At 42.7% G+C, this 23,074-nt stretch overlaps 1 long non-coding RNA gene across 1 annotated transcript; it reads left to right on the top strand.

Moving 5' to 3' along the window:
• Nucleotides 1-11,313: 11,313 nt before the first annotated feature.
• Nucleotides 11,314-20,503, top strand: LOC135327312 (uncharacterized). Its single transcript, XR_010387418.1, has 3 exons — nt 11,314-11,526; nt 13,901-14,004; nt 20,267-20,503. It is a non-coding gene; the product is annotated as an uncharacterized LOC135327312 (long non-coding RNA).
• The last annotated feature ends 2,571 nt before the right edge of the window (nt 20,504-23,074 follow it).

Genomic DNA, 23,074 nt, shown 5'->3' with positions numbered 1-23,074 from the left:
GACTCTGGACATGCCTGTAGTTCAGCACTTATTTAAAACAATAAAGATTTACAGTGAAACTTAGGCTCCTAAATGTATGAATGACTTAGGAACCATACGCGCTTCCAAAAGATTTATCCCATGACTTCCCTTTTCTTTCATTTTGCATTGGTGCCAGGCAACATATTTTTTTGTAATTGATTAATGTTTCTCCTTTGCTGCTTCTACTTAAAATTCTCACCTAACCTTATCTTTAATTTATACACTGTGTATTTTAGGAGTGCAATGAGGAAGTATGGGGAATCTCAGGTTTGTAATTGAATTTTTACAGGTATAATACAGGCTCCAAGCCAGCTTTGAGTATCTGACAGCCTATGCCTGATGGAGGAAATAAGAGCTCAGGTAAGCTGACTGACTCATTAAAATTTAGTGAAAGTCATAAGTTTTCTTTTTACCTCATGAATTTCCTATGGTTGACATATTGCCCAGAACGGTGTGATAGTGTAAATACATAATTCTATTAAAAGGACAGATTTTTGGAGGTGTGTAAAGCAGGTAAACTGGCAATTTGGGCCTTTCATAACTATAGTCTGCTCTTTTGATAGAGCCATTAACACATTCATTAAGTTAAGGTTAGAGGAAGCAGTCAAGTGGTGGGAAAACTGGCAATTAAGCCATAACTCATGAAGCAGAGGTACTCTGTTTCTGGACAGAGCAGCCTCTTGCAGGTGGATGCTGATCTGGCGGGTTCCTGCACAAACCCCGTCTCACTTGTATTGGTGAAGTATTGACATCTCTCCAACCAGATCCCACCCTGCTCTATTCTCTCCCATCATTTCTTTTCAACTCCAGCGATACTTCACAGAGCAGCCTGAATGTGAGATAATGTGGTGTCTCAGCATGGCCTCTCCTCATTGCCACCGATAAGTCTATTGCTCTCCCTGCTGCTGAGGTTTAAGTCTCTCTGAACATGTACAGTTCCTCATATTACACCTATCACTGAACCTCACTGGGATGTTTTGCTTTTCCCCCCAAAAGTTCCTGCAGTCTGTCTCTTCCTGTCTGTTACCGGGGCTTATGCTCAGGCTCGCACCACCACACATTCCTGCTTGGATTGATTGAACCTCTCTGTTTCTTGCTTAGCTGACATTTATCGCCTGAAACACTCATCTTTCTTTAAGGTTCTGGCCACCTCCTTGCACCACCAAGGACCTCTGCTGCTTCAGCATCCCTTCCTACCAAAATTCACACTCTCCTCCACTTCTCTCTATGGGCTTGTTCTCCACTGACTCTGGCTTTTCTCCTTCACTTTGTTCTGCTACTGCTTTATGAGTAATCAAGTCCTTTTTCCTAAATGCTCAGTATTTTCCTTCTTCACCTCCTTCCTGAATTCCCATTTCTTTTATCTTGCAGTGGGGTGTTTGCTGCTCTGCTTTTCTCCCCTTACTTCAGATGCCAGTGAATATCTAGACAAAGTTGTTTTGCCCTCTTTACAGTGTGACCTACCCTCTTTTCATAGTCAGTTTAACCACGTACATTAAATCTCCTCTGTATCTCATATAGGAGCAGAGACTGCATTGCTTTAAAACACTGCAAAGCTATAATGTTGTGTGTTTGTTTATTAGTAACAAAGACTATTTTTACAAGAAGGTGATGAGACTGCAAAAATCAGTGTTCTTCCAACAGCAGGAAACACACAAAGGCAGGCAGGCAAAATGTTAAGGAATTTTATAGGCAGATAAAAATCAAATACAATGCACTGATTAATATTCCAGTGGGATGGACTTTGATAAGCTGGCATGTTATTCAGTAGGTTTTATTTTTAACAGATGGGAAAGAAAAACAACATTTGGTCTAGAGCCTATGTTTGTCTGAATGAGGTTTTGCTCATTTTGGGGGCTGTAGCTATTCTAAACATGGCAACCTGATTTAATTAGCTGACTAGGATCCTGCTTTGTCAGGGTTTTTTTGTGGCTAAATGCACTCTAGCAAAACTGACAGTACTCAGAGCTTTCATACTGCTCTGGCCAAGTTTCTGTCTGAAATACACAAACAGAATAGCTGATAAAGTAATAGACATGTTCATGCTGGAAACCTTTCCTTTTTCAGGGCAAATTGAATATCTATTGATTTATTGTTTCTACCAGATGGGGGGAGCACAGCAGTAGTTCCTCTGTGTTTGCAAAAGCAGTAGTTTTCATAGGGTTTGCTTTGGTTAACAAGTTATTTTCCCTCTGATTTGAATCTGTCTCTAATGTGTGCTTTTGTGGTATTGATTGCACCAGGAGACAAGCTCTGAGTATGGTTTTGCATGGCTGCCAAGGTCCTGCAATGCATGGGGAGGCCATTATAGCCTCTTCTGCCTGAAAACGCAAGATTGCTTAGGGAGAGGATAAAAAGCATGAGCACCATTAAGCAAAGCAGCAAATCTTGATGCTCGGGAGAGATGCAAAGCCGGTCGGACTAGACATTTATGCTGTGTCCTTTGCGCATATTGAAATGCAGCACCATAAAAGAAGGGCCTGTGTCAAATACACCCAAAAGCTTTGAGGACCACTTCACTGAAAGAGGTTTGTTGTCTTAAATATGAGTTCAAATTACAGCATGAATTCATCATTATGGGTTTTTGTTTTCAAGTATGTTGTGGTGAGCTAAGCTTATAGTGGAGAGAAGACATGGGAATTAACCTGGATTTATTAATTTCATGTTTACATTAATACATGCACTATCAGCACCTCCCCAGGTAAGCCGTGCAGATACATACCTACACACAGAGCTGAACGGAAGAAATGCTTCTGGCAATTCAGCTGATTGGCCGGTTGGTTAGTGTTTTAGTCTGGTTTCCTAAGGTTTACATGATGCATGTCCCTGAGCGACTGTCCTTTCTGTTGCCTAGTTTCAACCTTATTTGAAAGGGAGATAAAAGTCCCAGCAATGCAAAGTCCTTGTTGGCTGTCTAGGGGAGAACCAATGAGGAAAAGACAAGAAGGTGTCAGATCTTAGCAAACCTCTTTGTCAACAACTGACAGGGCCCAAGCATGCATTTTGGCTGGCTGACTTGCTTACAAAATGGTTTTAAATTGGTCACCACAGATGTTTCCCTTTCCTGGCACTATCAAAGGCAAATGAAAGTAGGCAGTAGAAGTTATTGCACCCAGAAGGAGAAGGGAGTTTACGGGACGTCCGACACACATCCCTTGGAAACAAAGCGTCATTACTTCTGCTGCTCATGGAACAGTTTGTATATTTAGGTGTTTTTTTTCTTTAGAAAGTTTCTGAATTGTTTTGATTGTTTGTTTGTTTACCGATTAGTGTATTCAGGGTTAAATGTTAGAAAAGTTGAGCAAATCAGGAGTATTTTTTTTTTCACCAGCTTTCCCTTCTGCATTTTCCAGACAGCTCCCCTTTCCTGTGAAGTGCTCATAACAGAGAGAGCAAGCCAACAGGCTGCTGGCTGAGGAAAAGGTTTTCTGCAAGGGTTGGGCTGATGGATGTGAATGGAACTACTGCGAGAGCTGCAACAGTGCTGACCCTGGGGAGGAAGTCACAGCAGTCCCAGGGTCATGTAGTTGCTCATCTCTTAATTCAAGCTGCAGTTGTGTTGCCCAGCGTTGCAGTCCTTGAATGTACTTGAAGATTGTATTTACCTGTTTTTATAGACGTACGTAGGTGTATGCCTCATTTCCTGAGCATGGGGACATTTATTGCCCAGATTCTTGTGCTTGACAGCAAATATATCTGAAATCTACTGCCAGTTTCTGTGCATGTGAGTCCCTTCCAGCTATACGCTGCATAATGCACTTGCTGCGAAGTGACGGAGGCTCCCTGTTAGCTTCAGCGCACAATCCTCCTGGTGCGAAACAGCTTCATGTAGGCTGAGGGACCATGCAAGCATGAATACCTTTCTGCATAGTCAAATTCCTGGTTTTCTGTTTTTTTTTCCTACTTTAGGATCTGTTCTTTTTGCACAAACCAGGATGTGAAGAATGTTTTGATCTCAATTTCTAACTCTCAGGAGCCGGGACACAGCAATATAATACCGCTGTAACTCAGTCCTTTGTGTGCATAGTAACGTAGGCTTTAATTAAAATACCACATTCTGTTATCTTTTCTGCAGATGGCTGCCTCAGTGGGTGCCCAAGAGAACAGCAGAACGACTAATGAAATGGAACAGGACTGTATAGCGAGGGAGTTTGTTGTCTGGAGGACTCTGGCTTTGCTTGCTGGAGGAGTCTGGAAATGTATAATGAATGAGGCAGAATATTGTGGAAAGTCATAAAATGGTCTCAGTGGGGAGCTGTGACACCATTGTGGAGAACTAGGTCCTGTATCTTTCTCAGGCACAGACTTGGTTTCTATCCTTTAAGCTGAAAAGTTGGCCACTAAGCGTGTGCTTCTCATTTTCTGCATGTCCAATGTGAGGCAGATAGGACCATGTTTAGAGAGGAGCTGACTGCAGATGAAGTTGTTGGGAGCTTTGTCTATATGATGGGCAAGAGAAAAGCTCAGCACCCTGGGAAATGAACCCATGGTCTCAGACCGGACTTTCAAAATTAGCAGATGCTTTTGATAGACCTGCCTTAAACCTCCCCATCTCTGTTTCGTGTTCGTAAAATGAGGAAAGTATTCCTAGCTATCTGAACCAGACTGTAAGGAATCACTGGTATTTGTGAGGTATAAGACGCTGCAGTGGGAACAGCTGGGGAGAAAACATCAATTTTATGTTTAGGAAGGGTTTAGATGATGTGAGATACATAAGGATAAGGGGCACATGTTATAGTAGCAAGATAAAAGCAAATAGAAATAGCTGTTCACTGAGGAAGACAGGGTTTTTGTATAAAAATATAGTCTACAGTTGTGTAATTAAAGCCTGTATTTTAACTTGAAGAAGCTGAAGGAAGGGAGCTGTGTGAGTAGAGCTCCGATATTTCTTAGTCATTGAGCTTCTGCTTTAATAGGTGGCTTTTCAGATACAGTTGTGTCTGTAATGGCACGGTAATAACGTATACAGCATAAGCTTAACATTGCACTAACAGCACACATCTTGTTTTAAAACAGACATTCATCTCCCTAGATGTAATCTTACAGAGTGATGGCTTTGATTCTTCCCTTGGCTTTGCCTCAAAGGCTCCTGGAGGCCCACATTTAATCCCACTGGAGTGTGGGGGGGATCCGGCTTGTTTTGTGTTGTTTTCTCCATGTGCATTGCTTTCGTCCAGCTGTGATTTGTTACAATGCTGCGTGATTTCTCTCTCTGGTTCCCTTCTTGAGTGGGTCGCTGGAGGGGGGGATGCTCAGGGACCATACTGGCTGCCTCCACGCCACCCCACTACTGCACTTCTCGTGGCTGCGGAGTCCCCTGCTCCCGCAGGAGGGAGTGATGATGAATACAGGAAACCTGAAGCTATGGTATATTTTACAGCATAGCAGTTACAATGAAAGATCATAAGAAATGTTTGTGTTTTAAAATGTTTTACCTTATGTTTAAGGGATAGTGTTTCTGGCAGGGAAAGACTATATAGGGGCATTAAATGGCTTTTTGCAGGCAATTAAACAATGAAGCCAATCTAAGACTTTTAAATAATTATAACAGATGTTTATTGCCTAGTGCAGTTTACTGCATCTTATTATTCCCATTACAAACAGGAGAGAACACATGGCAAGCTATACTGTAAAAGAAATTCTTTATTGCCTTGTGAGCAATGTGACTGCTTCTCTGACTTCTTAATTGAATCACTTTGGGAATGAGTCAGTAATAAATAGTATTTGGAGTGCAGACAAATGACTAACTGCCTGAAGGAGCAGCAGCAACTGGTGTGCAAAAACCTGGTGCTGACGGCAAATACCTTGGAGCAAACAAGCTGCAGTAAGATTACTGCAGGAGCAATGCTTGCTTCACTTTTACTAAGGATTTCAGTGTCTTCTGAGGTAGAGTTGTATATTTCTGGAATCTCTGCTTTCCTGAAATCCGTTTGTGCAGTACATTGAGCGAGGAAGGATGACTTGGGTCCTTGTGCAGGCTTTGGACAGGCCATTTGTAATCCCAATTTAGCACAGATTTTCTGTGTGGACTTATTCCTCTGCACCTCATTTCTCTGAAATGGGGTAACGGTACTTTCCACTCAACATGAGGGCAGATGTACTGGCTCAGGCCAAAGCTGCAAGTAGCCCCATATCCTACAGTGCCCTCTGGCAGTGGCCCCACACAGATGACTAGGCACCAGTGAGGGACAAACACATGTCACGTTTTCCCCAAATGCTCTCCCAGCTGCCAGCCATTTTCCATTTAGGGCCTTCCTGAGCCAAATGCAATTTCTCTGTATTTAATAAACCTTGGTGGATTTTTTTTTCTGTCATGAACTTTTCTATTCTCTCCTTGAATTTATGCAAGCTTTTGCAGAAATTCAGGCATCTGCAGCAGCTTGTGCAAAGACTTCCAAAGGGTAATAACTTAGGAACAACTAAGAATTAAGTTAAGAAGAACAACTAAGAATTAATTAAGAATAACTATAGGAACTCATGAGCTTTTCATCCCCTGGTTCAAAAAAAAAAAAAAAGAAAGAAAAGTGTCTGCTTTCCCTCTAAAAACAGAATATGACGCCCTGCCCCTCCAAGCCTCCAAATCCTCAAACAAAACCCTGTAAAATTTTAAATTCTTGGCTAGTATCCTCCAGTTGTCTTATCCTTGGCTTTGACTAAAATTTGATGTTTTTTCAGTGAATAGATCTCATTTTTTTCAACTTCAATAATGATTTCATATGCCTTGATAATGGAAATGAAGGCTCATTTTCGTCATTTCATAGAATGACTGTAATATATCAACATTCCCCATCTCCCTTGTCCCCTCCCTTGTCTCTCTGTAGAGAATGTCTTCCTCAAAAGCAATAAAAAATATTTGACTTGCTGTAACTTCTCCACCACCCACCCTTCCCAGCAAAGGAAGCTGGCGGAGATTCCTGCAGAAACCCAATGCATTGAAAATGTGAAGGCTGCCTTATCATGTAGAAGTAGTCCGGTTAGAAACATTATATTGCGTTTGGAGTTAGGCAAGTCTCTCCAAGCTAGTTTGTTTTTATCATTTTTGTTCAAATAGTGTATTGCCTGAAAAACAAGGCTCAGTTCAACCAATGCTGTTTTTTGAATTTTGGTCAGATTTGGCAAAAATTGAGAATTTTCCACAATGTAAAGTTGTTTAACTTTCTCAGGAAAGAAAAAAATCAGTGTTGTTAGTTTGAGATTGCATTTGGAGACCAAGTTTTCCTGATGTAAAACACAAACAAAAAGCATGGAAAGGGAAACAAAACATAGGCTTCTCCCGCTCTGGTGATAAGATGTGGAAACATGCCCAGCAGGTACACTTGCACCGGCAATTGCTGCAGCCGTTACTCTCAGCTCAAGACCTTTTCTTGCTCATTCCTCTTTCCCTCATTGCAGTATAGCTTTGTAATGCTCCAATTGCTAGCCAAATGCCGCGCAGGGTGTTTTCAGCTTGTTGGCTTGGCAGGGCTCTCTTTCTCAGCTACTTGGATATGATTGCTGCTCCCTCTTGTTACACTCTAAAACTTGTTTATGGGCAAAAAGGAAACATACTTCACAGGTAAAGGCAAGAATTTTAGTAGTATAATTGAAGTCCATAGTTGAATCTAAAGAAAGATCGTTATTAGAAATAATTATTACAGAAAAAGGAATGCTTCAGAAAATACAAAAAAATGCAGAAAAAGTCTCAATAACAATAGTAACAATGCAGCTGAAGTTCTTATTCACGCATGTCTTATTTTCTACACCTCTTTCTTGGCATTATGCTGCTCTTCCACCACTCCTCTGGGCCCCAAGGTCAGTAGCTTCAGTCTGGGAGTGGAGAAGGGGGTGTCCTGGGCGGTCATCAGTATCTGGAGTCTTGTGCTGGGAGGAACATGACGTTGACAGCTGCTTCTTCCTCACTCTTCCCTTCTTTCTCTCCCCCCGTTTTGGACTAGTTTTTTAACATGCTTTTAGATCTTGCTCTTTTTTCATTGGCCTAAAGCTCTGCTTTACATCTGAATTTACTCTCTATGGCGCCCTTCATTTATGTTAGATGCTATTGCTGTGTTCTCCTCTTACCCCTAAAACCAGTTTTGTTCAGCTCCAGGTTTCCATTTCCTTAGCTGCCCACTGATGAGTTGGCCATAGCCAGGGGAGGGGGGTCTTCAGCACCAACCTGTGCCCTGTCTCCTGTCCCGCCCTGCCTGCGCTCCTCTGCCTCGTGTCTGGGGTCTTCCCTTGGGCCGGTATTGCTCTACGTGGCATCGTTATGCTCCAGTCATAAATATCTCATTCTACATAGAATAACTGCTTGTCACTGCTGTCTATATAAAACCGTGGTTGTATCGTACAAAGACAAACAAAAGTAAAACGAATCAGCCACAGCCACCTGGTCATCAGAAAAACTGCTGTTACAGCTAAACCAAGTAAAACAGAGCTGTCGGCAGGTCAGGAAAAGCTCAGAGCAAGCTGGACAAGCGTCAGTCCTGAGGCCTTGCAAGCTCAGCACAAAGCCTGGGGCTTTTTACTAGCAATGGCAATACCGCGTTATTGGGTGAGTTACACTCACCCCTGCTTCCTTTTTTGCTTTGATCCTTCCAAATTGCTACGATGTGATGCTACCTGCCTCTTCCTTGTGCAGTGTTTATTCCTCAGCTAAAATTCTCTTCTATGTGTAACCTTCATAACAGTGTGCAGTGTGCAGTAGAAAAAGGTGGGTATGGCGAGGAGGAGGGGGAGCAGAGGAGAACCCGTCACCCCGGCAGCGGGATATGGATCACCGCCTCTGCTCGCTCAGGGCCATCAGGACCTTTTTCTGCAGGTGCTTGAAGTTTGTCAAAAGCCCACTGGCAGATTTTGACCTACAGCCTCTCCTAGCACCGTAAGAGGGTAGTGGATGATAGCTGAACTGGGAGTGCTTAAAATTTCTCTCCTCTGTCTTGTGATTATTCAAAGCAGCCTTTGCTGAAAGGCTGCATTACTTCCCAGACATCTTGAAAAAGACCACATCCCTTTCTTAAAGCTAAGGGCATCCCAGTGTGATTTCTCAGCTTAAACCCCAGCTACAATCAATGGGAGAAAAGCCTGAGTAGTGACACAGGCCTGCTAAGCATGGTAATGACCCTTGGTCCCAAAGAGCCCTCCCTGGTCCGGGGTCACTCCCCAGCACACCGGTGAGCTTGCTTTTGGACCAGAAACTGCCTGGGATAAACCAGACTGACAGAAGCAGGCCTGAGTGAACAAGGACGACATGTGGTTGACTAAATAATTTGAAGAGGAGACTTAAATTTAAAAGCAAGCTGAAAGACCTTCCATCAGAGGTTGCACAGAAGTGCCCACATCAGCTCCAAAGGGGAATTTCTCTGCACTGGGGAGTCTCATGTATAGCTTTGTGGATATGCCACACGAGAGCCTTGCCTGCACCCCTCGCACCTCTGAAGCACACAAAAATACCTCCCCTGGCAAACTGCAGCTTCCCACTGCAGAGCAGAGCAATGTGTGCAGGTGCCATCTTTGCCAAAACCAGGGCAAACCTTTCTCGCAGTGGTGGGATCCAGAGTCTTGCTGGGAGCAACTGGGCCTCCTTCTAGTCTCAGCTCAGCTGACAGAGCTTATCAGTGGCACCCCAGATATCAGAGGCCTGACTATGGTTTTACATGTGAAAGGATTATTTGGCCTTTAGCTTCCTTCACATCTACCATTCTGATAACTTGCAAGTACAGCTAAAAACAGCTTTCCATAATTTTTTTTTCCTAAGCGAGACTCTTAGCAACAACCTTTTTGTGTGTTAGAAAGCAATAATCAAATCAGTCTGGCTTGTTGCTGAAGCAGAACAAATCTGTGTCTGTGTTCCCAGCTGTAAACAAAGGTAAACAGGCGTGGGACTGTGGTCATCTCCTTCCCAGCAGGAGGGATTACTGGAAAGCTCCATAAATAATGAAAATGTAAATGGGGCATAAAATACATTTTAAAAAGAAACTGGAAGCACTTTGCACACTACTTTTCAAGTTTAGGTGAAGAGCATTCACTGTCTCACCTTATAAAACAAAGAATGATTTTCTACTTGGTGAATATTTTAATACTTAGAGCTCTTCATAAATTCCCTCTCATCTTTGTTTGCTTTCACCTTACTGTGCTTGCTAGCTACTTAAAATGATGAGATATTCTTTTCCATCCATTCCTGGTTTCCAGACTTCATTCTTTTCCTCTTCACCTTTTTTGTATTTAGAACCTCCTCTTACCCTGCAGAATCTCTCTGGTGCAAACTACCATTTTTCCCAGCTCCTATCCCAACCTGTTGGGGATCAACTCTTATGCTTGGTTGTATGTTTTCACAAGCAGCGTCAGAGTAGCGGTCAGGATGGAAGTTGAAAAAAATAAATAAATTCACTGGGTACAGAAAATGGTAGGTATTATTTTTCTCTATCTCCATTGTCATTCTTGTTGCCATTTACAGATCATTTTAGAGACTGAGTGTTCTTGGGGAAAAAACAAAACAAAACAACCCAGTCTCCTGCTATGGTTCCAGTCCTGGGGTTTGACACAAAGTTTATCCATATTGAAGTAACATCTGCCTTGCAGAGGAGAACAGCTGGGCGGGAGGGGCGCTAGGTGCCGCTGGCAGAGAGGAGACAGAGGAGACAGAGGCTCCAGAGCTGTCTGTGGCTTGGACAGCCCTGCAGCAAACGAAGGCTCTCCCATGTTGGTTGGACTCTCCTGAGGCTAGGACCCAGGTTTCCCTCATCTGCACAAATGCTCTGGCTATTGCTTATTTGGGTGGGGAGTCTACCTGAGCACCCATTCCTGAGCCGAGGCTGTGCCTTGACTGGCAATCCTGTCAAACTGGTGATGCTACAATGCCACAGAGAGAGTATGTGTCAACAGACCAAGTTGAAAATGGGACCAGCAAATTCCTGGTGACCAAAGCCAGAGCCCAGAGGTTCCTGGGATGGTCTCCAGTAGCAATTTCTGCTGGAAGCTAGAGCTTGGGTGAGGATCTAATGTACATTGGATGCTTTCAAAAACAAGCTGGGCCATTGAAAAATGTTCAGGCCACATTCAATGATGCTGTAATGTGGGGTCCTAGTTTTGGAGGGGTAGGGGGGCAGCGGGGCAGTATAACAGCAAGGCTCAGTAGAAGGATCTGGAGTTGAGGCTACTAATAAATTTATTGAAATCTGTTGCAATTTGGCATTTATCACTGGGATGGCAAAATTTCAACCAGAAAAATGCCCCATTGCATGGCTCCTTTTTAAAATATGCCATGTAGCGTGGCTTCCTCTTCACTGTGAATGGTCTGTTCTGTGTGTTTGCTTTTGCAGGAGAACCACTACTTGTGTGGTTTGCTTGAAGAGTGTCACTCCTGTGAAGTGTGTGAAGTTTCCAAAATGTGCAGCTGTGTTTTGTGGAGAGGCCAGCAGATGGCACAGGAATTCATACGAGAGAATTTCCGACTGTCTAGAAGATGCATCCTCCTCATCAGAGGGCACAGTGCAGTGCTTGCATGGCTCTCTGTCTTGTCTGCAGGTATCGCTCCCTGCCATAAATCTTCACTGAGATCATTCCCTGCCACCCTGGCAGTTAGAACATATCATAATCCATTAGATGAAGAGCATTAATGCCACATTTCTATTAGAGCATTATGGATTTTGGAAATCCTATCCCTTGGGAAATAGCTTAAAATTTCTTCTGTTTTAAGTTGGAGAGAAAAGCAGAAAGTTCAAAATATTTCTTTGGAATGTAAATTAAGCAAAAAGTCAGTTCAGAAATACTCATGAGTTCTGATCATCTCAGATTTTTTTTTTTTTTCCTCTGCCAAACTTAGCTGAAGTTATTCTGTTCCCTTGAACATATTTCCATTTTGGCCAAAATGTATTTTTTCATCAGAGAACTATTTTGTTGATGCTTTTTGTCTGGTTTACTTTTGGGTCGGTAGTACACCATATTCAGCATTGCATCTTTACAGAAGTAGATGAGGACGCTGCCTCTGCCAGAGGCGTTCCCTTTCCTGAGAGAATAGTGAGAGTTTTACTTCAGTTGCCAAAATAAGAGAGGAGTCGAAGGAAGAAAGAAAAAAAAAAAAAGCTTGATCCAACTGAGAATGACAATATTTTGTTATCCTCCTATTGAATTGAAAATGTTTCATTTTAGATTGGAAGAAAAGAATTGTTCTACTCAAGTCATTTAATTTTATTACCATTTTGAGCATCCCCTGGCAAGTGGAAGGCAGTTGCAGCCAATGCTGGGTTTAGGCACATTTCACAGGTTGTTGGGAATTGTCTTTTAGCCCACATAACTGAATGTGAAGACACCTCCTCTGGTGCTTGGAGCAGTCATTTCAGGGAGCCCTCGGAGAACCTGGTTTAACATCATCTTTGATTGGTGGAGGTCTGCATCCTCATGCGCCAGGAAAAATCCCCTAACACAATGAAACAGGCAGTATCTTGGGATGGAAAAATGCCATCTCTCCTGTTGATGCTTTCCAGTGTCTATAAAACACTCTAATGTTTATTGGAACAAAGGCTCGAACATAAGGGTTTCTCCTCTGAGCTTGAGTGCCTTCACCAGCTGACTGCATATCTGGCTCATCAAATGTTTTAGTCTTTGTGGAAATTATATCAATTCCAGCAGGAGAAAATGAGGAAAATTTATCCCTGAATGCCCAGTGCCGCGATGGTAATGTCACTCTCCCGAAAAGCTGAGAATCCTGGTCCAAGCCCCTTCCCTTAGTCCAGCAGAAGTGGTCCGAGGTTTGCTGTCATCCTGGTGTCTTTGGTTTCTCTTTATAGTGCTGCTAGAGGCCAGTAGTGGAGAGGGGGACCAAGGGGTCCTCAATGCTTTTGTGGGAGAAGCATGAAATTTAAATGGCAAATGTAATACTAGCAAACATTTGATACACATGCAGCCCATGGTGGTTTCTCCTGCCTTTGGAGAGACACGCAGGGCATTTCTCACTGTGGTTCACTGGTGTGCTCCTCACCTCTTTTCCTCTATGTTTTTGCTTTGGCTAATGCCTGGAGTACGCCAGTCTCTGCGGTCACTTTAGGCAAGATGAAGAGGATGATAGAGTAAGATTCAGCCTCAAAGAGAAAAACATGGAGATGCTGTTTTAAGATTCCAGCGACTCCCATTTCAGGTCACAGGAAAAGGCAGAAGCTTTGTGAATCAACGCTATTGTGTTTGTGCTGGAGGAGAGCTTCTTACTGTAATGAGTTTGATGGCTAATGACTGGCATAAGGGGCTGCAGCTGAAGATATCAGTCAGTAGTGCTCAGTGCACAGTGATAAAACCCCAGGGAGGTGACTTGCCTCATTCTGTGCAGTTTCCTTAGTACATGCAGTGTCAGATATGGGGGGAAGGGAAAAGTGGTCTGTTTATATTATTAACAGCTTATATTGCACTGTGAATTTACATGACGCTTTGCAAACTTAGATAAGAAGTGTTCCTTACTCGAAAGAGTTTATACCTCTAAGTCTTCCTTCATAGAAAATTCACTGAATAAACTCAATTAATTATTAGGAGGGGAGTAGTGGTGAGAGGGGTATCATCTAACCCTGAAAATGAAAGTGAATTTGAAGTGAATTTGCCTTCTGAATGGGCTAAATTTGAAGCATTATACTGACTTATTTGTTTGAGTGCTTGGCTAAAAATCTGACTTTTTTATTTGCTTCCTTACTTTTGTCATGATTTGTATTTTGTGCCAGAAACAGGCACAAAGGTGCTATTTTCTGGAGCTGTCCCCTCCTCTCTCTAATGAGTAGGCTGAGCTGCTCATTTCTTTTCGGCATGTAGAAACTTTTTTGTCTGCATCCTTGTTATGAGTACCGCATCTGAGATAAACTTCTCCTGCTTGCTCTGCTTCCCTCCTAGACCATTATCTCTTTCTCATTTCTGTTCCCAGCCAAAAGCAAGCTGAAGAAGAGGAATATCTCCAACATCTCCCTATGCCCAATCTGTGGATGTTGTCTGCACAAGGCTTTTGGTGATGGAGGGAAAACCAAGGAGGTGAGGTTGGCCTTGGCCTTTCCTATCTGTCGGCACTGGGTGCACATCCCCGGGACAGCAGGTACTGCTGGTGGGTGAGCAGGAGTGCGGTCAGCCTCCAGCCCTCTTTCCCTGGCTTCCCATTCACCTCTCTGTCATGTGGCCTCTCCAGCCAGCTGTAAGAATGACTAGGGGTTGAGCATGATCCCTTCTCCCTCTGCAGCCAACAGTGCTGAAGATAGGTAAATTTTGGCTGAGCACCCCAATAACCCATTCCTGGGGCCAAGCAAGGAGGAGAGGACCTAGTGGATATACTCTCACAAGATTGAATTTTGCCATCCTCAAGGACCAGGAAAAGCTAAGAGCCAGCGCTGACTGAATTCAAGCCAGTGATTTTGCGGCCTTCATCAGGCTACTCTCCTAGGCTACCTTTTGCTTTGCCTGTGTCAAAAGCTGGTCTGTGTCTACTGTTTAGAGACTTGTACTGACTACCAGGGCCCTCAGCATTGGGCTAGCTAGATTTCTGGGACTGATTGCAGAGTGCTCCTGCTGTAATGAACCTGAACTTGGCTTTCTGCTTGTAAAGGCCCTTCCTCTCTGTTAGACAGAGGAGAAGGGATTTGTGTTTAGTTAAGGAAAGGATGTATTAGTTTGGGCCCATCTTTGTAACAGGCTGCTCCCAAACTGGAATTTCATTCAAGATCCGGAGGTTAACTTTGTAGCTGGAGCCCATCTGTAAGATTAACAGAAGTGTTTCATTTAAAGCAGCATGGAGCTGGCTGGCAACGCTCGTGAGAAATATCTCGTGCTGTTAGTAGGTGTTGATCCTACTGGGAAGGGGTTAAATAAATTCTGCTGGCTCTGGGAGGTAGGGAACTCATTACTTTCCTGGAGCTGGGAAGTAGTAGGGGAGGTCGAGCTGACATCCAGAGAAAGAGGAAGGAGCCTTGTGTGTGGACTTACCATGTGTGGACTGCTACTATTGTCTTAGCAGCACTGTGTGTGGGGCTGGAAGTGTTGGGATGAGCACTGAACAGAGATGGGGACACAGGCAAGCAGAGCGCTGGCCACCGGTGGCTAGCATTTAGTCTAGGTATCCAGAGCTGAAGCTGGGAAGGAGGCTTGAGTTCAGTGTATGCTTAGCACAAATTGTTTTGTAGATGTGGGTGAGCTCGTGGGCTGTGCTTGCTCATGATGTACAGAGGTACCAGGCTTGCTCATTCACAACGCTCATGTGAGCTGTGGCCTTATGTAATGAGTGGTGGCAGCAAAAGCTCCATTCTTGTCTTTTCTCCCCTGTGTGGTCCTTGAATTGAATTTGAACCAAAAGTGCTGAACAGATTTGGACTTTTTTTTTTTTTTTTAATTCTGTCACTTTAAAAGATTTCATTTCACTGTGATTTATATAAATCGGCTGGTACAGCTTCCTGGCGTTCTTTCCTTTCTGTCTTAATGGCTTTTGGAGCTGCCTTACAGCCAAAAAGAAAAAAGAAGAGAGACAGGTGTTAATTTAGATGAAAAAGAGGCCCCCAGAAACCGGACTGCATGTCTATCAAGCAGCCTTCTCTGTGTCCAGGGAGATCCTAGAACAAACAGTGGCTAAAGCAAATTTGCCCATAGTTACTTCCCAGTTCCTTATGAAGAGCAGAGGCTGACTCCAGAGCTGTGGTCTCTGAGTGAGGGGAGCTCTGAAATGCGGAGTATTTCTCCAGATGGGTAGTCTCGCTGGGTACATATCATCTGGTGAATTATACTACCTGAGTTCAGCATCTGTCTGCTCCAAACTCTGCAGTGACCTCCCCAAACCATGCTCCATGTGCTGCACTAACAAGCCTTCAAGTTACTCCCTCTGAAATTCCTTCTGACACATGGCTCTGTCTTTTTCCTCACTCATAACTTTTTGTTTGCTGCCTTGAATGTACGACAGCAGAGAGGCCCATGCCTCCAAAGCAACCTCCAGAGCATTCCCACAGTCTGTCCCTGGCCTCGCTGGTCACTCACTCAGCACATGTTGGTAAAGAGGCTACCATCTCTATGCACTCAAAAATGGATCTAGAGGGAAGCATTCACCTCTCTTTGACTCTTCAGTATTCGGTCCCTAGACAATATGATTGATATACAGTGTGCTGTATATTTTATTAAGTGAAAAAGTACCCACTGAAGCATAGTGTCATTTCCAAGGGTGACCTTGTGACAGCGGGCAGCAGCGCACATAAAAATGATAAAAGTCTGGCTAAAATCCCTGGCTGCAGAGGTGGAAGGGATGGCTCAAAAACTGTTGATAGATGGGTTAGATTAACAAATATGTGTAGGCTTAGAGATTGATTTGAAAAAAAAAAGGCAAATCAGGGAAAGAAACACATTCAAATGAGTGCACAGAAAATCATGAGAAAGTCAAATGTGACAGAAGACTAGAGGAAGAAAGGAGAAACATTTGTTTTTTAAAAAGGGAGTAGTCTTCATGAGGAAATATAGCCAGATCAGGATGTTGGCTTGTTGGGCTGTAGTGGGAAATGGGAATGTAGACTGTACTAAATAAACTGCCCATGAGTTTCTTCTATTGCTGTTAAGTTCTCTCTTTCTGTCTTTACTCTACTTGGTTATTTGTGGTGTGTGTTTGTTGTGAGTTTTCTGGCGGTGTAGATAAATTATCACATTGATTTTTCTTTCTCACTTTTTTTTTTTTTTTTTTTTTTTTTTTTTTTTTTTTTTTTAGGCAATGGGGAAGGGTTTTGTGTATTAAAAGAAAACAGAGTTGCTGTTAAACCCAGCAGGCTGTTAATCTTCCACAGTACTAGAGAGATGCCTGAATCAGAACTTTGTAGCCAAACCCTTTCAACTACGGTGGGAGTTGGCAGTCTGAGTCTGAATCTGACATTCAGGACCATTTCTAGTATTAAATGCAGAAATAAAGTTGAATACTGTGTCCTCAGGATTGTGTATATCCCAGCTCAAGTGTGAAGACAAGGAATATCATAAACTGAATGATAAAATCAGTGACTGATGTGGTCATCGTCTATGTAACAGAACTGTTTGTTTTTTGAGCTGTCATTGCAGTGGGAGTATGGAAATAATGCTTTTTGTTCAGCACTGTTTGGCTTTTCATGCCCCACTCCAGCAACACAGAGATGTTAAAGGAGATCAGCTGAGCAAAGGGCTTGAAGCAGTCAAGGGAAGACAGAACAGATTAATATTTCTGCCCATAAGCTGGAGATGAAACGGGAGAGATGTGTCTGTGACAAACATTACCTTGAGTACCTCATCATTGATAAATGGGTTCACTGACCAGAGTGCCTCATTTCTCACCTGGGAAGTGTGGCTCAAATAGGAAAATGGTGACCAGGAGTTCATGATACTTGAATTTCCCTGAATTGCTTTTCAGGGCATTGGAATCTGCTAGCAGGTTGGGAAACAGGTGTATTTAACCCTCAGTTCCCCAACCAGTAAAATGTCCCCTAGATGGTGCAGAGATTAAATGGAAGAGAAGAAGTGATCTTTATTGGAAGCTGTTATTTATTATCAGCTTTTGCCATCCTTCTACATCTAGCTCTTCTCTCTGTATTTAGTGTCAGCAATACTCCTATGTGACCTCTGCTGCCTTTTCATACCTTAGTGCACTGAGCAGCAAAAGTGCTGCCCATGTGCAAGGTATTCATCCAAAAAGTAGTAACAGCGCACTTTCACTTATGCTGTGCTGCACGTCAGACCTCCCTGCAGTCGTGCTACATGCTGGCTTATTGCATTTTTGGTTCCTTCAGCTTGGATTATGCACCTGCATCTTCCTGTGCTTTTACTTCTCTGCTCTGGGGTGCTGGATACCCATATCTTCTTATAACTTGTGGGGGAGGGGAAGCAGGTTTCTATGCTGACTTGTAGGGTCAGTCTTGCTATTGACCTCCACCAGCCTGAAGCACACGAGCTGAGGCCCTGCTGAGGATTATCCTGCCTTGCCTGCTGACTTTGTTTTCTTTGGGGACAGTAAAGCAATGATGCAGAGGGGTAGAAGGCATGAAAGGTAAAAGGATGGCAACAGTAAGTGGAGGACTTGCTGCCGGTGAAATTCCTACCCTCCCATCCTGCCAGCCAGGAGGTTGTATCGCCCTGCACAACGGGTGGGCAAGAGAGCACGTGGGAGCTACAGTGGAGGTCAACCCCATAGCTGACAGCTCATGAGAGCTGCTTGGTCCAAGGCAGGTGCATCTGGGTGGTACGGCTGGAATTTAACAAGGCAGGGAACGGAAATGCCTGGGGATGATGTGACAGTCAAGCCCAGCTGTCAGGATAGCTAAAGTAATGATATGATCCTATGTATATTTACTCCCAACTATTTACAGGGCCATGTATTAGATGTTGTTTATGGTTATTTCACTAGCATTAATGCTTAGAGTATATTCTCAGTAAAAGATGTGCCCTATAAGCAAGTCAAACCAAATAAATAAATTTGCTGCTCCCCATACAATAGCAAAGGTACACTTCATTTTCCTGCTAGGATGACATCATTTCTGTGGAGATGCTAGCAAAATATTACAAGTGTGTACAGTGCTTTGAATTGAAAATAATTAGAGTAGCAGATATTTTGAGTGCCATGCAAAAATGCCTGTGAAAGCTGAGAAGAAACATGTAAGTTTTGACTTTGATTTTTACTTCAGTTTTGGAATTGTCCAAATTGTATACAGCCAAGTCAGTCAAAACTGGTGCAGAATAATTACCATTTCTATGCCAAGGAGGTTAAGAAAAATAAGAATTTAGAATACTGAAATGAAAGACATCCCTTAAGAAGACATAGGTACTTTATTTGCTAGAGTTGGTAATACTGCAGAGAAAAATTGAACCGTTAAATGAATATTTATTATGGGTATAGAAAGGTGCCAGATGATACATTCCAAAGACAAAGTGATACTGAAATTCTTTCTGTTTTAAAAGCAAGTAAGAAGGATGTTAAAGGGTCATTGCTATGATCAGATACTTTAAAATATGCAAGACAAAATAATTCACACCTAGGAGTTTAAAAAGTTTTGACCAAGAAGTGCGCACATTGACTGTGAGCAAATTGCGAAGGACCCCTAAGAGGAGGGTGTGTGAGTGTGTGTGTGGTTGAGAGAGCTTGGGGATGCATTGACTCTAAGATTATATCAGCTTTTTGAAAGGGTACTTTGAAACCACAGGTAACTAAAAGGCTGATTTGGCTAACATTAAATTTGGTCAACCCCCCCCCCCAACATAAAATTTGAAGAGGAAAGAAACAGGAACACACTTCATGCCTTTCAGTATTGTTTTACTGAAAGTGTGTGCTGTGAAATTTGGACAGTTTTTTGATGGAATTGCGAGTTGTCCATGATAGTAGATGTTGACATGATATACTTCTCTAAGACTTGGTGCCACGTAAGATTCTAATTAAGGGTTAGCAGTGGGTAAACTAAATGTAGCACACATAAAATGGATTAAAACTGGCTGACCGATAAATCTCAAATAGTAATTGTGAACAGGGAATCATCTTGCAAAAGAAGCATTTTCAGCTAGGATCCCCCAGGGATCTCTTCTTGGCTCAGTTCCTTTCATGTTTTTCAATCTCTCAGAAGAACGTATAAAATCACTGCTGACAAAGTTTGTGCACATAGAGGTGAAAAATAATAAGGACAGTTTAGTTCTACAAAATGAACTGGATCACTTGGTCAGGCTGGATTTGTGAGCAGAATTCTTTTTGATGCAGCCAGATTCAAGGTCATACAGCCAGAAGTGGAGAAATTAGGTCACACTTACTGGATTAGGGGCTGTTTCCTGATAAATAGCAACTATGAAGAGGACACATGGAAGAAAACCCATGGAACATGAGTCCCTAGTGGGATCTCACTGAAAAGGCTGAAAGCTAACCTTGGATGTGTACTGAGAAAATTAATAAGCACATTCAGTAGTTTCAGTGCCACATGCAGGACTGTGGTGAGCCTCTTTGTGGAAGTCTGTGAGCAATGTTTCTGGAGAAAATCTGAGGAAGCAGAAGGCATTTATAAAGAAAAAATACAGGATTGACTTCAAACTTGAATTCTACCCAATTGTTTGTTTTTCCTTTATTACTTCATGTGTTTGCTCCACATTTTGATGTAATTCATGAGCAGAGGAGGGGGATGGAAGTTAATCTCAGGTTTAACATTGCTAGCTGTTATATTGTTCAGCAGTGGATAAACATGATCCCTATCTCTAATTTTAAGTAAGCCTGCATGCCCCTGCATACATTTATTCTTTTTATCTCCAGACTGTAATACCTACTTTCTTTCTCTTTTCTAAGACTGGAACAAGATGTCACTGGCTGCTATGCACCAGCTGAAAGTCAAAACCTTCTAGACAAACCCCCAGGAGTTTCAACGCCTGACACAACCCGCTGAGGAGCTTTGCGTCACAAAGTCTCTACTAGGTTATAAGAACTACAGATAGGACAGACTGAGAAAGCATGTAATAACCAGCTGAGTAGTCGAGATCTCTGCGGATGTAGCTATCTTCTGAACATTGTGATTGTGCAGTGAAATTGCACAATCATTGCCACTTCAGTGGTTTTGTTATATATGACCTGACCACACAGTAGTCTAGGAATGAGCAAGGAAAAATCAGAGCTGCAACTGGGTCTGAGTGTCCTCATAATCTACAGATGACTTGTGATCCTACCTCAAAAAGAAAAGGTCTGGTATAGCAGCAGTGCAGCTGCTATAGCATCACTATAGCTGGTGATGTTAAACCTGAGTGAAGTTTGCTCTGTATGTCATGCTAAAGTGCAGAACAAGAGAAGAAATAGCAATTACAATGATCTGTGGGCACAGAGAAAATGGCATGAATAGGACAGGGTCTGTATGTGCCTCAGGAGGAAGATGAATGAAAGGGGACCTGGTAAATGTATGTAAAATAAAGAATAACCCAGGTATAAGACAGAGCAGTGCTTCTGTTTTCCCTGTTTCATAAAATAAGATTGAGGAAACTAAGAAGGGGGAATTCAATACTGAAAAAAGAAAATATTTTTTTCTCTGCCTGCCTATAATTAAACTGTATGGCAAATTGCCACAGGGTGATACTGAAATACTTTATTAAAAAATGTGTGTTTGAATTCCATTATGTTAATTACTATAGCTCTGCATTCTCTTGATATTCTTATGTATGCACCTCAAGAATATCCATAGTGGTCATAATGAATGTTGTTAAAAATGTTTATGGATGGGTAGATCTCTTAAGACTCGCACTTCAGGGCTTCCACTAATCTCCAGCCACTAGAGATCAGGAGGGAACAGAATGTGGCTCGAAAGAAACCTGTTGCTGGGAAGAGGCTGTTGCCAGAGCTGAGTTATTGGAACGGTTTGACCTTGGTTCTGATCTAGTGTGCTCATTTCTTAGTTCTGGACTTTCAGTAAAGATCTTGCCATTTTCTCCTTCTTTGCATGGTATAAAGCAGAAGAGTGCTCTTGGTCTCAATGGCAAGCTACTGATTTGGACCAGAGGCTCTGGCCCATGTTTTGTCTAGACTAGTGCATCGATCTGGTAATTCTTCCTGCTCCATCAGTCAAATGAACTAGTCCCTTTTTCCTTATATCCCAAGAGAGTTGGCACCAGGGAAATCTCTCATCTTTCCTAACATTCTAAAAAATATTTTCCACCTGAGATCCAGGAGAAGGGTGTTTGTTTCTGTTTTTTTTCAGGTGAGATTGAATAGGTACCCCATGAGCAGCAAGACACAGACTTTTGGCCCTACTGAGTGAGTCTCAGCAATTTGCAAGTGCTTCTGAATGCCCTCAGGTATGTGAGCTCTCCCTTCTCTGGAAGCTACTCACTTGATTCGCCATATTGCGATACTCTTGCAGGTGGTGAGCATGCTAGAGAGAGCCCTTTTGATCCTTCAGAATCACCAGGCTCTTGTGATCTTGTTTTCCAGATCTGTATATATTACCCCATGCACAGAGCTTCTTGTTGCTCTCAGATCTTCACTGTCACTTCCTCAGTCCAAACAGCAGCATCTTTCCCAACTCTCAAGGTGCTGCATCACATTTCCCCGAAAAGGAAAAAACCAGACTTTTACAAATGGTCGCTAGATGGCTACACTACTGCGCAGGATTTCACAATGGCTTTTCCAGACCTTCAAACCATTTCTCATGGCCCTCTAGTTTGTAATATCTTCAGTCTGAATTGTATTTCAGCCACAAAATGCAATTTCCATATCTTCAATTTTCTTCTCAGCATGTTGCAATATAATTCCACACCATTCACATTTATTGTACAAAGAAGTCACTGAGGCTTAAATGGCATCTAACCTCTGAAGCATCTGGTATTGGCCACTGCTGGAAAACAGGATCCTGGACTACATGCCCCATTGGTTTGATCCAATAGAGCAATTCCTATCTTTCTGGAGTCTCTGCAGAAAATGTTTTGAATAAATTGGGCACAACCTGGTAAATCTATTTACCTGCCTCTGGTTGAGCAGTCTCAAAAGCTCTGAGACTGGAGACAGGTGCCCATGATTCAAACCTTTGGTAGTCATCATTGCTGTTTTTAAAGGGATCAAAGGGGATTTCTGAGGGAGGAAAAAATCTGCCTATTATTTTAAGCTAGACAAGACGTTAGGAACAGAAGTGGCAAATATCAGAGAGCCATTTGCCCTCCTTACTTTCTAGTTTCTGCCCCTCGTTCAAATCAAAGACTAATGTAAATGTTAAACTTTCCAACAGAAATAGTTTCTTGAAATATTTTGGGGCAGGGATCTAAAAAAGGCATTCCAGGATTAATTTTTGCCATGTATGTTGTGTTTAGATCCATGTAGAATAGAAATGTGTTCCTCTCCCACCAAAAGTCACTGTTTGTGCCCTTACACAAATCCTTCTACCTTCTAGTGCGTAGCTACGATAATGACATTCATGTAATATCGTTAGATGTTAATAGCTGCGTAGTCTGAATGTGAATCTGGATATAAATAATATGATCATAGTCTTCCATGAGCTAGGGAAATGTTATCTGTGTTTTACAGATGAGGGAATTGAGGTAAATGGGGGAAAGTGAAGTGAATAACTGCTCTTACCCGCAAGCCGCGGCACCCTGCTGTTGTGGCAGAGGTTCAGAGCCT

The sequence above is a fragment of the Dromaius novaehollandiae genome, chromosome 2 (genome assembly GCF_036370855.1).
Source record: "Dromaius novaehollandiae isolate bDroNov1 chromosome 2, bDroNov1.hap1, whole genome shotgun sequence".
Lineage (NCBI taxonomy): Eukaryota > Metazoa > Chordata > Aves > Casuariiformes > Dromaiidae > Dromaius > Dromaius novaehollandiae.
The sequence above is the reverse complement of the archived record's forward strand: the minus strand, read 5'-3'. Positions and strand labels throughout refer to the sequence as shown.